The sequence below is a fragment of the Peromyscus californicus genome, unplaced genomic scaffold, assembly GCF_007827085.1.
Source record: "Peromyscus californicus insignis strain IS unplaced genomic scaffold, ASM782708v3 Scaffold_4__1_contigs__length_199733344, whole genome shotgun sequence".
NCBI classification, from domain to species: Eukaryota; Metazoa; Chordata; class Mammalia; order Rodentia; family Cricetidae; genus Peromyscus; species Peromyscus californicus.
In genome coordinates, this window is record NW_026294562.1 from 86,247,295 (window position 1) to 86,263,418 (window position 16,124).

The 16,124-nt window shown below is 44.8% G+C and overlaps 1 long non-coding RNA gene across 1 annotated transcript; it reads left to right on the forward strand.

Moving 5' to 3' along the window:
- The first annotated feature begins 8,447 nt into the window (after positions 1-8,447).
- On the forward strand, positions 8,448-14,145 carry LOC128095213 (uncharacterized). The gene is made up of 4 exons (XR_008213186.1): positions 8,448-9,135; positions 9,788-9,910; positions 10,605-10,661; positions 13,281-14,145. It is a non-coding gene; the product is annotated as an uncharacterized LOC128095213 (long non-coding RNA).
- Positions 14,146-16,124: the final 1,979 nt, after the last annotated feature.

Genomic DNA, 16,124 nt, shown 5'->3' on the forward strand with positions numbered 1-16,124 from the left:
AAAAAAGAGGCACATCAGTCCCTCGTTTAGAGAGTCAACTGACAAAACACTTCAGAGATTGAAAACTGAAGAATTAAGTTGGTGGAAAGTGATCACAAAGAGCAGTGCAACTTCCAATGGGTAGGATGCTGGTGTGCAAATATGAATGACCAGCATCCTTCACACTCCTGTGAGGACACTGACAAGGACCAGTTAAGCTGACAGCTACACTAAGTACAAGCTCTTCTATCAGTACGGTGGGTGAACTGTGACCCAAACAGTGTAAAAACATTTAGTGCTGAATGAGGGAGAAACAGAAAGATAGAAATAATTGGTATCAGTGAGGCACAAGCAGTTTTCAGTGCCTGTGTGCCTGGTTGAGGAGGCACCAGGTTGTGCCTGACAAGGATAATCCTGTACCCACTGCCTCAGAAGCAGGCAGATGGGACATCACAATAAATGAGTCACCTGGTGTCAGGCAGCTGGCCGCCTCGCAGAAGGATGGATTGGGCTGGTGAGAGAGATCCCGACACTTGTGTTGTGTATCCATTAATGTCAGCCACAGGTTAATTCTGAGCAATTTCCAGGTGATCCAATAATTCATTAAACCAACGAAAACAAATCTTTGGAAAATCGAGCCAGTGACAGAGAGAAAGCCCATGATTTATTGTCCAGAGAGAAGTAAGTGTCTCTCGTTCCATTCTTCAGTCTGTTGAGTGAATCGACATGTGCAGAAGAGCAAAGTGGTGGGAGCCAGCAGCAAAGGAACCGCTTCCCTGTGCCCCTGCCCTTCCTCTGCGATGCTTCATCAGTGTGAGGTGGAAGGACCTATAAAGCAAGAGGACTTGAATACTGGGCTCAGGCAAGACTCAGTCCAGTGCCAGTTCTGTCCACAGTCAGCTTCCATGGTGTGTGTGTGTGTGTGTGTGTGTGTGTGTGGTTTGTACACCTTTTTGCAGAGGCCAGAGCAGGACTTTACATTTTCTGTCTTAATTCTTTGATCCAGGTCACTAAATGAATTTGGAACTGGCTGAGGATCAACAAACAAGTCCTCTTGATCCTCTCTGTCTGTGGCCCCACAGGGCTTGGTTTATAGGCCTGTGCATGATCGTGCCCAACTTTTTACCATATGGGTTCTAGAATCTGAACTCAGGTCCTCATGCTTGCACAATAAGTTTTCTTATCCTCCGAGTCATCTTTCTAGCCCCAGGGCTCCCATGGTACATTCTTTTGTACTCAGGACTAGCTATGATGAATGAAAACGACAAAGCTCAGTATGGATTGTCACTGGAGAAGAAGGTGATGGTGTCTTCTTTCAGTGTGCAAACAGTGGGAGCACTTGGTATATGGCCATTCCTGCTGCTGTTGCAAGAGTGTCATGGGATCCATGTGGATGTCCATGAAGAGACGTCTAGAGTCGCAAGGCTTTGCAACATGGAGCCACTAGAAGAAAGTGGACAATCAGAAGAACAGGATGAAGTGGCATTCTGGTGAACAAGTAGGAGAGAGTCCTCAGGGAAAGCAGGAGATGATGAATGAGTCAGGAATTTCCTTCCAAGTGTCCATGGGGTGGCTATGTAGTATGAAGATCAGGAGCTTGTTGGTTTGAAGCTTGGATAAGGCAGGTTTTAAGCTCAAACCTATTAGAGATGTGGGTGTAAACTCAATCCAAAGGGAAGGCTGCTTTCTCTAGCCTTTGTGTAAGCTGACCCACTCTTTCCATTAGAGTTCCTGCACACCTGAAGGGCCCACCCCACAAAATGCTTGCTGCCCTGAAGGGCCCACTCCACAAAGTGCTTGCTGCCCTGAAGGGCCCACCCTGCAACATGCTCACTGCCTTTTTTCATATCTTTTCAGCTCCTACAGATGGCACTTTGTCACAGATACAGCAGCCCAAAGAGGAAATTGTGACTGAAAATGTCTAAAAACCATAGAGATCACTGAAAGGGCTTCTCCATCATGGGCTTCTGCTGCCCAGTATGGATCCCTGCCCTGCTGAAATGCATTTGGAGCATTATCTATTGGAGGTCTGTTAGACAAGGCTTAGCTGGAGTCCACAGACAAAGACTTTTAAGAGGAACCCTGAGCTTTGGATTGATATGTGTGAACAAGAAGCCTTGAACTTGATCCCTGTCTTTGAAAAGTTTAGATTAGTTCAAAAAGATAAGAAGCTTTGGAATCCGTATGGCATAATCGACCCCATTGGAGGATGCCTCTCCCAAACTCGCTGGTGTTTCTCATGAGAGAATGATGGGCTCTCAAACACTGAAGCGGAACTTATGTGGCTTCCTGGGGGGAAGTATACAGGTCTGGCTCATTCATGTCATGTGACTTGTTTTAGCCAATGGTACAGAAGACAATACAATGCCACCCACATTCAAGCAGAAATCGTAGAGCTTGCATTTCTGCCATTTGTCTCCTTTTTTCTTCCCCTCTGGCTCCTGAATGGCATAACATTGATCGAGGCTGTTTCTTCAACCCGGCTCTTGAAGAGAGAAGAAGGTGCGGAGGCAGGACTGCAGGAGAGAGATGACCAGCGACAGTATGAGATCAAGAGAGACAATTAAGTTGTTGGAAGCCACTGAAGTTTTGGAGATGTTTGTTAAGCAGGATAAGCTTCTGGGAACTAACTAATACAGAGAGTGAGAGGAGTCACTGAGTGAAGAGCTGGTCATTAAACACAATTAGAACAGAGGTTTGTGTTATCTGTAAGTTAAACTCCTCAAGATTAATCCTATAGAATATTGTCCCTGCTCTTCCTGCTGATACAGGAGGGCTTTGTTTACCGGTTTTGTGTTTGAGGTGCCAGTGATCAGACTCAAGGTCTTATATATTCTATGCAGCACTGTGCACCACTGAGCTACAGGCTCAACCCCCTGACTTGGGAAGAAGCTGTACTTCCCATTTCACTTACAGTAGGAACTTCATTGTTCAGAGGCTCATTCCTTCTGCCTGCTTCTTGTCTTACATAGTTTTAGAGGAGTTTTAGAACATCTCATGGATGTGAGTGAGCCCTGTTCTCCAATGGCCACAGCAAGACACTCGGAGAATCCCGAAGCCTCATGTGAGTCTGTGGACCTGAACATGCATAGCTTCATTTAATCATGAGGTCAATCTACTTCCCACTTTACAACTGAGAAAAAGGAGGCTTAAAGACACCAAGCCACAGGCCCCTGACTGCACGGCTCCTGGATAGAAGAGGGACACAGAACAGGACATTTGTCTGTGCTTTTCTGGCTTTCTTCAGTACCACAAACATGATTTAAGTTCAAGATAAAGTACAATAAGATTAAAATGGTGGACAGGGGAAACAACTCAGTTGGTAGAGCGCTTGTCTAGCATGCAGGAAGCCCCAGGATTGATCCTATCACAGGGTAAAGCAGTGTGCTGGTGCTTGTCCTGAATCCCAGCACTGGAGAAGTGGAGGCAGGAGGCTCAGGAGCTCAAGTCAGCCTTTGTTACATAGTGAATTCAAGGCTAGCCTGGGCTACTTCAGACCTTTTCTTGGAAAAAGCAACCAACAAAAAGAGGTGGGAATAGCGCCTCTATTTCACACAGAAGTGTTGGCCTGTGGAATTCCCAGGTGACAGTGTGGTGGAAAATAGAAATTATGAGAGAGACACACCATCTGGAGACCATACAAAGGAGCCCTAAAGAGCCAATGTGAAAGATGGATCCTCTGTACGTAAGCCACTGCCCTGCACAATACTGAAAAAAAGTGGTGGGAACAGAGGGTAAGAAGTCTCCATTTCTATTTTGGTAGGTTTCTTCTTTATTTCAAAGTGATAAAAGCAACAGCTTTTGTTTAGCCCTCTAAACAAACTGTTTACTCTCCTCCCTCATGTGAAGCAAAACTTGGAAAAGTGTGGTGGTGCTCTGTGCATGGTAATGTTGTCTCAGCCTGTGTTATTAGTGATGCTATGGAGGTATTTAATTAATTACTGCTGACATATGTTTGTGCTGATGGTGAGCTCGCACTCTGCATCTGAACTCTCATCTGCCTTGAGAGCATCTCATATGCAAACCAATCTCCTAGCTTGAAACTAAGGAAAGATTGCAAAACATTCCAGAACAGTCAAGTTTGTCAAGTCCCAAGTTAGCTTAGCTCCATGCTCCTAACATGGGGAGACTGTGCTCTTTCAACCATGTCTGGAGATACCTTATTTATAACAACCAGGCTGTGTGAAGGGGGTTACTGCTGGCACTGGTGGAAGAGACTAGAGATGCTACCACAGTTTACAAGAACCTCCCGCAGCAGGAAGGGATCCAGCCCCAGTAATATGTAATGCTAAGATTGAGAAACCTGACCTTGGTTAGGGCTTCCTTCTGGTTTGATCACTCTGCAGAGGGGGACAGTGGCTTACTCAAGGTCACACAGCAACTAGTGAGAGAAAGAGACAGCAGGTGGCCTGTGCTGACTGGGAGCACAGGCGGTGGGATCTGAAGGTCTGGCTCCAAATCTTGGATTTGACCCTTGCTAATTGGTGAGCCCTAGGCTCTCTTAGCTTTCTGTGCACCACAGATGTCCTTTACAAAGTAGGGATCATTTCTACCAATGGATCTGTCACCCTGGCTTGCCTGGGACTGACTTCTGGTAGACCAAGCTGGCCTCAAACTCATAGAGACCCACTGGCCTCTGCCTCCTGAATGCTGGGATTTTTTTTTCCGTTTTTATTTATTTTTCTATTAGCAGCTTGATACAGTATAAATTCTTATCCTAATAATGAAATGTTTGATTGAGGCTTGTCCAGTAATCGAGTAAAACCAAAACTTTTTATAAGCCACAGTCATCCTAGGTTCCCCCCTGCTATGTAGCCTCCCTGGTTCTGTGGGTTGCAGTCTGATTGTTCTTTGCTTTATAACTAGAATCCACTTATGAGTGAGTACATACCATGTTTGTCCTTCTGGGTTTGGGTTACCTCACTCAGGATGATATTTTCTAGTTCCATCCATTTGCCTGCAAATTTCATGCTGTCATTGTTTTTCTCTTCTGAGTAGTACTCCATTGTGTATATGTACCACATTTTCTTAATCCATTCTTCAGACAACGGGCATCGAGGTTGTTTTCAGGTTCTGGCTATTGCAAATAGTGCTGCTGTGAACATAGTTGAGCATATATCTTTGTGGTATGATTGAGCATTCCTTGTAGCGCACACCTTTAATCCCAGCACTTGGGAGGCAGAGACAGGCGGATCTCTGTGAGTTCGAGGCCAGCCTGGGCTACATAGTGAGTTTCAGGAAAGGCGCAAAGCTACACAGAGAAACCCTGTCTCAAAAAAAAAACAAAACAAAACGAACCAACAACAAAATCCTGGGGTTAAAGGCGTGCGCCACTATGCCTCACTTTTCATCAATAGATCTTTGAGGACGAGCCAACAGGGCAAAGCAATCTATTCATCACCAAGTGTTACATAGTTTATTTTCTATTAAGTTTGAAGTCTATGTTTTCTTATCAGTGGGACTAAGGCACATCGTTAATTATAGTGATTACTGATACAAAGCAGGCATTTCCATTGGAATAGTCAGTCCACTCTCAGTCTTGCGATGAGAAATTTTTGTAGAAGGGAGGACTGCCTCAGCCTCATGAATGTGGTTCAGTTAGTCACTATGACCTTTGACAAAAGGGTGGATATCTCAGGATGGAGTCTCTCGCCTCCTTAGTCTGTTAACCTCAACACCAGCTTCACCTTTAGAAGCAGACAGGTGTGGCGAGCTGATGGATGACCACATAGCTCCAAAGACATCCAAATCCAAACCCACAGATCCAGAGTCTGGGACTTTATATGGGAAAAGGGACTCTAAGGATGTGAGTAAGCTAATGCTCTTAGAACAGGAGGACTGTCTTTGTGTACCAGGGAGACTTTTGTACCACTGTGACAAATACTCAAGAGAAGCAATGCAAGGAAGAAATAATCATTTTGGGTCAGGCTTTCAGAAGATTCAGTACACATTGTTTGAGTAAAATGTCATGGCCTCAAGAATAGAACATGCATGTGAGGAGGATGTTCTCACCTCATTATTGACAGGAAGGAGGGAAAGAGGAAGGGAGAGGGATGGGGGTATTCCAAGGACTTGCTCTCAATGGCCTACTTCCTACAGATAGGCTCTATCTCCTAAAGTTCTAGAACATTCCAAAATAATAATACCTACTGGGGACAAAATGCAGTGGCCCATGCTATCTAGGTGGTCCCTAAACATAGTCCTCCAGGGTTATGAGGCACGAAAGTTGAAATAACTTGGAACAAGGTTGTTATGGTTTGAGTGTGAAATATCCTCCATAGGTTCATGCATTTAACATTTGGTGCCCAGCAGGTGACACTGACTAGGGAGGTTGTGGAACTTTTGGGACTGTGGCCTCTCCAGCAAAAAGTGTTCTCTGGGGGCAAGGATTGAAGGTGATATATGCTCTGGATTCCAGTCTAACCTACTTCCTCATCTGCTACTTCACACTCCCACAGGTGTGGATGAAGGTTCCTCAGCTGCCTCACACTTCTGCAGGTGTAGATGAAGGCTCCTCAGCTGTCTCACACTCCTGCAGGTGTGGGCAGCCTCAAGCTGTAGCTCCGGGCAAAATGCTCTGTCCAGGAGCCTCCATAAGGAACCAGCCCTGCTGATACTTTGACTTTAGTAGCCCCGTGATGCTCCTTTTGGACTGTAACCTCACGGTTATGTTTGTAGATGTGTTTCAAGCCACTAACTTTGTAGCAAGTTGGCCAACGTGGGGAGATTTTGATGGGAGGGAAAGGCAATGGGGTGTTGACTCCTCCATTGTTGAGGTTCAAGGTTACAGGACATTTTGGCTGACCCACGGGACCCTTATTTACCCACTATGGAAGGGGAAGGCTACCACAAGTCTGGAGACTGAGGTCAGGCTTAATTGTATTGGGAAGAAGGTTGGTTCTGGGAAAGGATAGGGTCATGACTGAGGTCTTCCTACAACACCGTGCTTTGATGTTGTGTATGTGAGTGACAAGCTACAGCTTCTTCTGATGTCCCAAGCTAAGGTTACATGGCACGAATGACATTCTTAGGGGACCAAAGTGCCAAGCTCAGTGCAAAGCAGGGTGGTGTCATGATGACCAGGCATGAGCAATGATGCCAGGGGCAGGTGGTACAGTCAGGTAAGAGGCTGGATGCACATGTGAGAGCCAGCAGGTCCCTACCTGAGGTGATAGCTCAGTCTTGAAATCATGAGAACCTGAGCTCGGTTGCTAGAACTCACGGAAAAGCCAGGTTTAATGGTATAAGCCTGTGACTGTGGCACTGGAGGTAAAGACAGGCAGATCCTGGGATCACTGTCCAGCTGGCCTAGTCAAAATAACAAGTTCCAAGTCAACAAGACACTGTCTCAAAACAAAACAAAACAAACACCAAAGCAGAAAGCAATCAAGAATCTTGGTGTCAACCTATGGACTTCACATGCAATATACAAACAAATGCACCTGCACACACACACACACACACACACACACACACACACGCACACGCACACGCACACGCACACGCACACGCACACGCACACGCACACACACACACACACACACACACACACACACACACTTAAACACAAGTCATTTTCACAGATTTGATATGTACCAGATTTTCCAGAAATTTGAATACTGTGAAAACCAAGGTTTTGTGGTTCCTAACTAATGAGTCATTCCTCAGGAAATCACAGAATTGAAGGCAGTGTCAATTGTATTGTTCAAATCATCCCACAAAACATCCTTTTGCCTGTGTCCATCATTGTTACCATCACTGATTCAATACACAGGCTCATAACATCATAATTTTATTAAGACTTCGTCTATTCATGAACATGACTGAAACTGACATGTTCAAATATATGCTGAAATATTTTATTTTAATATTGCATTGTCTTTTTAAAAATATTTGTGAGCATAGGCAGCTCCTATTACCTATGGTTTTCGCTTTGAGACAGGAAAGAAAATATTATCAATTGTTGATCACAAAAGAGGCGTTGGCACAGGTAAAATGATGGTCTTGGGCCAGGAGTCCCCAAAGAACTGTCCTCATCACTGTAAAGGAATAGATAGGCTCTGCCAACCAGCTAAGGGGAGCAGTAGGAATTATCCATCTCCTGTTTAAAGCCTTTGGATGAAAGGGAAGAAACTTGTCACCTGTGATAAAGTCAACTCCCACATCACTGGATGCTCTCCCAGGATGGAGATACTACAGACTGGGAAATGAACCAGGGTCCTGTGGGTTGAAGCTGAGAAACTATGGCAGGCAAGCTGTTGAGAGGAGAGTAAAGGACAGAGGGAAAGAAGGACAAAGGGAGAGGAGAGAGAAAGGGAAAGAGAGAGGAGGAGGAGAAAGGAAAGAGAGAGAAAAGAGGAAGAGAAGGAGAAGGGGAAGAATGGGGGAGATGAATGAGCAAGAGAAGGAGGGAGAGAGGGAGAGGGGAGGAATCACAGAGCAGGGCTGTCTGCCACTCTGGAGGAGTCTGGGAAGCAGGGAAGTGCAACCTCACAGAAACCTCTGGTCTGCTCTGAAGTCCTCCCACAGGCAACAATTCCAAAGACTCAGTGGGGAGGCACAGAAGCCAGTGGTTCAGCAGCTGCATCCCTGATGGAGTGAGAGCAGGCCTGGCCATAAATCCACCTCCCAGCAGCCAGCAGGTTGCTGGATTCCCTAAACCTCCTGTTTATTAAACAAACAAACAAACAACAAACAGTATGAGAAACATGTTGGTAAAGATGCTGAAAAATACAATTTTCAACTGAGTGAGGTTCTGCCTCTAGCTCACACTTGAAAACACCTGGGGATCCTTTGATGCCACTGTGGTAGGGGATGGGAGATGAAGGATGCTTCTGAGGCCCAGAGAGCAAAGACCTGCATCTTGCTGGACATTCTGCAGGGTCCAAGATGAGTCTCCAGGACAAAGTCAGATTTGAATTCCTAATTTTCACAGGACTGAGTCAAGGTGTGGGATAATTGTTGAGAAGAGCTCATGGGGTGCTGGAACATGGCAGGATCTCAGGGAACGGTTCTTACTGGTGTCTCGGTGTCCATCTCTCTTGCTGTTTCCAGACCAAGGAAGAAAGCAACACCTCACCATTCACTACAGTGATCACTTCCACCCTCCTGTGAGGACCACAATGCTTGGTATTTATCAAGGACTTGCAGTGGGAGGTAATGTGTTCAGTGCTTCCCACACAGTGACTCAGGAGACTATTAGGAATACAAGCAGTATCTCATGGAAGGAAAGTGGAGCCTGTATGTGAATGGCTTACCACACAGAGTCCATAGTGTACACAGCTGTTCTTAAAACCTGGTGGTACAGGCCTTCAATCCCAGCTACTTGGGAGGCTGAGGTGGGAGAATTGAAAGCCTAGTCTGGGCTAGAGCGAATTCAAGTTCAGCCTATGTTCTGTGCAGTCCAGAGAACGATCTAGGGTAGTGGTGCTTTGGGCTGTGAATGACTGAGTTCATTAAATCAATAGCAAACCAAAATTAAAGGATAAATAGCCAGTAGCAGATATATAGAGAGAATAAAAAAAATCATTAAAATGGAGAGCTTACGTCCTGCAGAAATCATTTGGGAAAGTCCCTTTGAGGCAGCGGCCTGGGGTTCATGATTGAGAATCCTGGGTAGAGAAGAGTATCTCCTCAGGCTTCCAAGTAAAAGAAATAGCAACATACAGAGATGACACAATCAAATCAGGCACATAGAACATCCACCGGACCCCAACGGGAAGTTGTGGCATCAGCGGAGTCCCTACTGAGCTTTCTTATGTGGCCAAACTCCCACGGATGAACCTGTGACTTCTTTTTCTCACTGCAGGTACTTTTATGCCACAGGATAAGCAACAGTGGCCTCTGTTGGGAATGGTTGACCTCCCAGCGCTCTCAAGGGCAGGATGCTCTTTCTCTTGGGATGTTTGCTGCTCTTCTCCTTCTCTATTATGTAGGTGAAAGCCCATCCCAGAAAAGAGGCCTTGCAGGACACTTAGAGACACTAGCTTGTGTCTGAAGTGGAGAAAGGACAACCCTGCTCCCAGAGTTGGTTTCTCATTGAGCTCAAACAGCACATGGCAATTTACTAATTTAATGTACATTACACTTGATCAATATAATGAGACTGTCTCAAAATTCAAAAAGGTCTAGGGATGTGATTCAGTGGTAGGCATTTCTTTAGCAAGCATGAGGCCCTAAGTTCAGTCCCCAGTATAGTAATAAAAGATAAATAAATAAGCAGGCATTCAATTTATTTATTTATCAGCTCTATTGAGGTTTGATTAACAAAATAGGATAGAATAAATATAGTTTGAGGAATACACACACACACACACACACATACACACACACACAGGTGATTATAACCATCAAGTTCACATTTATTAATCTATTCCCTAACTTAAACATAAGGTATCCTTCCTCAGCTCACAATACAGTGTCACTAATGAGGGTCACCATCCTTGACATTGGCTCCCCAGAATTTATTTACCTTACAACTGAAAGGATGAACAACATATTCCTATATAAAACCCTCAAACTCATATCCCATTCTACTTTTGGATTCTGTGAGTTTGATTTCTTTTCTTTTTTAATTGTATGTGTAAGTGTGCCTGAGCATCTGTCTGTGAACTATATTCATGCAGGGGCCTCCAGAGTTCAGAAGAGGCATCAGATCCCTGGACTTGGAGTTACAGATGATGGTAAGTCTCCTTGTGGGTGTTCATAACCAAACCTGGGTCCTCAGCAAGAGCACTAAGTGTTCTTAAACTCCAAGCCATCTTTCCAGCCCGGGTTTGCTTTCTTTAATTCTATATATAAGTATATAGGATTTCTCGTTCCCTGATGTATCTCATCAGCTTAAGGTTTTCAAGTTTTATCAGTTATGGCAGAATTATGGCACTCCCCCCAACCCACTGTGTATGCATTTCTTTATCCATTCATCTGTCAACAGACACTTGTTCCCTCACTGTGTTTTTGTGAATAGTGCTACAATGGACATAGGAGGGCAGATGTCCTTGTGAGCTACTGATTTGTTTCAGAACGCGTGCTCCACTAGCTGAATTGCTGGAGTTTGTTGTAAATTCTTCAGAAGTCTCCAGAAGCTATGCCGTGATGATTGTACCACTGTATCTTCCTATCAATGGTCATGGATAATCCCAACCCTCCACTAGGCTCTATCAGATCAGTTCATGAAATATCATGACAGGAGGGTCATAGCAACCTAACCTACAGTCCCTCTAAAAATGGTACTTTGTTACTCAACACTCCAGTGTTTTATGAAGATGTTACTGAACTCAGTGGCCACAAATCATGGGACTAAACAGACACACAGACATATACAGCTGGTTTTGTTTTCATTTTGTGATCCTGGCAACCTTTGTGCCTAATAAACAAACTATGGTGGTTAATATTACCAACTTGACAGGATGTAGAATCAGCTGAGGGAAATCTCTGGGCATGCCTGTGAGGTTGTTTCTAGATTGGCCTAATTGAGGCAAGAAGACCCACCCTAAAGCTGAATGACACCAAAGGATAAAACAAGAAAACCAGCATTCATTGCTCTCTGTTTCTCAAGTGCAGGTATCACGTGACCAGCCACCCCACATTCCTGCTGCCATGCCTTCCCCACAGTATGGACTGTACCTTCCTAATGTGGACCGAATCAACCCTCCCTTCCTGACACTGCTTTTGTCAAACATTTTTGTTAGTAAAACCAAACTAAGACAAGCAACTACTACAGAGATGACTATGCCAGAGCTATGAGAGGCTAAGCCACTTGCTGTATTTACACTGACCTAGCACTCAAACTCTACTTGTCACAACTAGCCACCACTTTCTGCAGGGCATAGTCATTTGGGGTACTGAACTGAGTCCTTTAGAGCATTCAGAAGCTCTGACGATTTTAACTTTCCAGAAAGAGTTAAACTCTAATCAGTTCAGAATACACACCCATGGAATGTTCTAGAATACTGTCTTACTGCACCTGTAGAGAGAACAAAGCTCAACCCAGCAGACTGAGAGAAGTGAGCAAAAGTTCAAGTACTTATCATTAATTTAGAAGAGAAAAATGAATGATAAATCAGTATCATGTCCATATTTTGGCCATTTTATCAATTTATTTCTGGTTCCAAGGCATACTTCTTTTTAAGTACATTAACAGGACTCTTCCACAAGATTTTTAAAATTTGAGATTTTAATGCTATTGTTTGTTTCAAGAACTTAATGTTTCTTTTCATGGTCTTTTCCTCCTAATTCATCTCATTTGAAAAGTCTGGTGTCTTAGTTTAGTTTTTCTGATGAGCTGAATGCTCATAGTAAATATGCAGACTCTGTTCCCACCATGTGTTTCCCAGGACCTTCTGGACATTCCATGTCTTCTCAAAAATGACTCAAGTATTCCACTGGGCTTCTGAAGATTCCAGAGTCTTCTATGCCTATAGTTCACGCTAGGTTTGCTTTCTTGTTAATCTCACTAATCTTTCACTCCAGGGATCCCAGTGCAGATGTGGATCTCAGTAACTTCTAGATTCTGAGTCTGACATCCACAAAACACTCATGTGAGCAACAGCTGTCATGCTGGAAAGTTTTGGTGATGGATTACTTCTATCTAACACATGACTTAAAAACTGAGTTTTAGAGAGCTGGGGAAATGGCTCCATAGGTCAAATCCTTGTCAAGAAAGCGTGAGTACCTGAGTGTGGATCCCTGTGCACCATGGTAGTCGGTGCCTATGATCCCAGCACTCTGGAGACAGAGGCAAGAGAATCCATAAAGCTCACTGGCCAGTCAGTCTAACCAAATAGGTGGGGTTCAGGCTCAGTGAGAGATCATGTCTCAAAAAATGAAGTGGAGATCATGATGAAGACCTCCATATGTGTATACCCACTCGCGTGTGCATATACACAAACACATAGCCATGCATACCCCCAACACACACACACACACACACACACACACACACACACACACACGCGCGCGCGCGCGCACACACACACACACGCGCACACACACGCACACACGCACACGCACACGCGCACACGCACACGCACATGCACACACACACACACACACCCTCACACGGTTTTAGACATAGGTGATCTTAATGGCCGCTCTTAGTCCTTTCTGGATGTTCCCCTACAGCTTTCCTCTCTCTCTGGCCTCTTTCACCCCATCCCTGGTCACCTACCGTTGTCTTCTTGTATTTCTACCCTTAAAGCTCATTATCCAAATATTTTTTTTTTCTAAAAAAAGACAGAGTGCTCTAAAGAGCAGTTTTCATGCCAGTTATAAAAATAACACCTCTCCTTCTTTCTCTGTAGGAGGAAGGTCACCGGAGAGAAGATCAGGATAGAATCATCCAGGTTCCAAAAATCAAGCCTGTGTGGAGTGGAGTCCAAAAATACCAGTGCATAAAGAACAATGGGCCTCCACACCTTTTCTTTGCTTCACATTAGCCCACTCTGATTGTTCATTTTTGCAGGAAGAATGTAACGGCAGTTTCCAACCTCAAACGCTATCTCTTTTAAACAAAGATGGCCAAATTCACATCACAAAGCGGAGATTGCTTAGAAAAGCTGAAAATCCATGCAACAGCCTGCCTTTGGCAGCTTGTTCTCAACACTTAGTTTCCAGTACCAATTATGCTTGGGAAGGCCAGCTTCCTCCAGCACAGCTCTGATAGTGCTGACCTCTATGTCACAGGGACCTCGGGAGTATTTTTTTTCTTACTTGATTACATTGTTTAATTAATTCTCTATCGGGTGCCAATCAGGCAGGGGTAATTTTCACCCCGATTTCACAGATGAGAAACCCAAGGCAGAAGAACCACCCAAAGCAATTATAAACCAGGGCAACTTAGATTCAGAATGCATGTTCTCAAAAATGAATGTCTCTCTGATTTCATAAGCAGCAATTACCAGGTGACCCCAGAATCTGGTTGTCCAATTTAGAATTATTACGATACCAAGGCCTTGGGCGTAATCTCCTTAGATTCATTCAGTGTCAGCCTAAATACAACCTCCCAGACAAGTTTGCTCCAACTCCACGGCAAGGTATTCCTGCTACCATGTCTTCTCCCTTCCCTGAGTGTTGTTTGCCAACCTGAACTGGAACCGCTAAGCAATTATTTGTGCAATGACTTCAAATATGTCTTTTTAACTGTGAGTGAAGGTTGTTTGACTTGTAGTTTGGCCTCAACAAATATTTGCTTAGAGCTTGCATGTATGAGAGTAAAGGCAGAAGCGCCTAAAAATAACTCCTGGTAAAACACCTTTCTCAGTCTGGAAACTGGCGACATCTGGGGCTGGGCAATTCTTGGTTGAGAGCGGGGCTTTGTTTTCAGCATTGGGCCAGAAGAGTGACAGTGATAGTTAAAACTGATTGTCAGTTTGACAGGATCAAGACTCACCTAGGAGACAAGTCTAGGCACGTCTGTGAGTTTCTGGATTGGGTTAATTGAAGTGGGATGACCCACCCTGAATGAGCATGGCACCATCCCCGGGGGAGGGTCCTGGACTGGATATAAAGGAGAAAGTGAGTTGAGTGGCAGCATTCATTTCTTTCAGCTGCTTGACTGCAGATACAATGTGACCAGCTGCCTCAGGCTCATGCTGCCTGGCCATGTTGGATAGCACCCTCACAATGTGAGCCAAAACCACTCCCGCTTCTTTAAATTGCTTTCGTCAGGTATCTGGTCACCACAGAAAGAAAAGTGGGTTTTGTTTTGGTTTTTGTTTGTTTTGCCTAGCTTGTTTGTTTGTTTGTTGAGACATGGGCTGACTATGTTGCTCAGTCTGGCTTTGAACTCATAATCCTCCTGCTTCAGCCTTCCAAGTGCTGGGATTACAAGTGTGAGCCGCCACACTAGCACGAATGGAGTGTTCTTAAAGCGTTGTTTTTGCAAATGTATCTCTAGGTGCCCCAGTTCCCATCTGTATTTGTGAGCCGCCATCTGGAAGACAAACATGGTCGGGGTTCCTGGGAATTTCCCTGCCTGGCGTTTAAAATTAACAAGTCTTCCCTGAGTGAATGAAACCGCCGAAACTACTTTCCCCACTCGGGGATGATGGCAACACAGTCGCCATTATTTGTTAAAGGTGTGTTTATTTCTCACCGAATCTTGTCCACTTGTGGACAAGGCAGTTGAACAAAGCCTTTGGACTCCAAAGCTGCTGGGCTGCTTGTCTTCTACACTTGCTTTTAACTCTAAACCGCATGTCAAACATTTAGAACGCTTTCTCCCTGCTGCTGCCTTCCCTAGTGCCAGAAGGTGTGGTGTGGGAAAGAAAACTATCAGGGGTCTTATCTGGTACTGGATCTGCATGCTACCACACTAACTTGCTAGGCAAGATGCAACCACTGGTGCAGTAGTAGCAGCATGACTGTCACGGAGGTACCAGCTACATTCTAGTCGGATTTGAGACCCACTCCACAGGAAGAAAGTCACGCTCAGCACTGTGAAACTGGTCAAAAGCCCATGGCTGGGGAGGTCAAAAGCTCTAGGGGGAATCCACCTCCATTGTTTGGTAAATGGACATACCGTGTAGCTGCCTTCTGAATAGTTATGTTTATACCATTAGTGCTGCTTTCAGCCTTAGGGAAGATTTCTCAATAGTGGACAGTGGTTAACGCAGAGATTCATAACTGATCTAAATTCTAAGGATAAGTGACTGCTGAGTGCTCAGCTCTATGTTTAGGGTCATCTGTATCACTCAGTCCACCCGGGCTCTGGGTACATTGCAGAAGGGGGTGGTAGAAAGAATACATCAATAAGAACTGGAGGATGAGGGAGAGTAATGACGTGCTGTCTTCTGGATGTGACACAGATGTTGCACTCATGAACTCACAGCAGCTGTGGTTGTCTGGACAAACACATGCAAGGGAGAACTCTACTGAATGAGTCACATCCCTGTCCAGGATGATGCTTTCTGATCCTTGCTCTCCTTTTTGGTTTGGCCGATGCTCTGGAATGCTCCATCTACCTGATTATTGCTTCAGGACAGAAGGCATGACCAAAATTTATTTACTAGTCACTATATCCCAGTGCAGTGCTAGGGTGATAGATACCTCCAGCTACAGGGCCTTAAATACAGAGCTGAGAAAGCTGTGTTTCTATTTCAAGGAGTGCCATGGAATAATGGTACCCATGGGGACTGAGGAAGCCC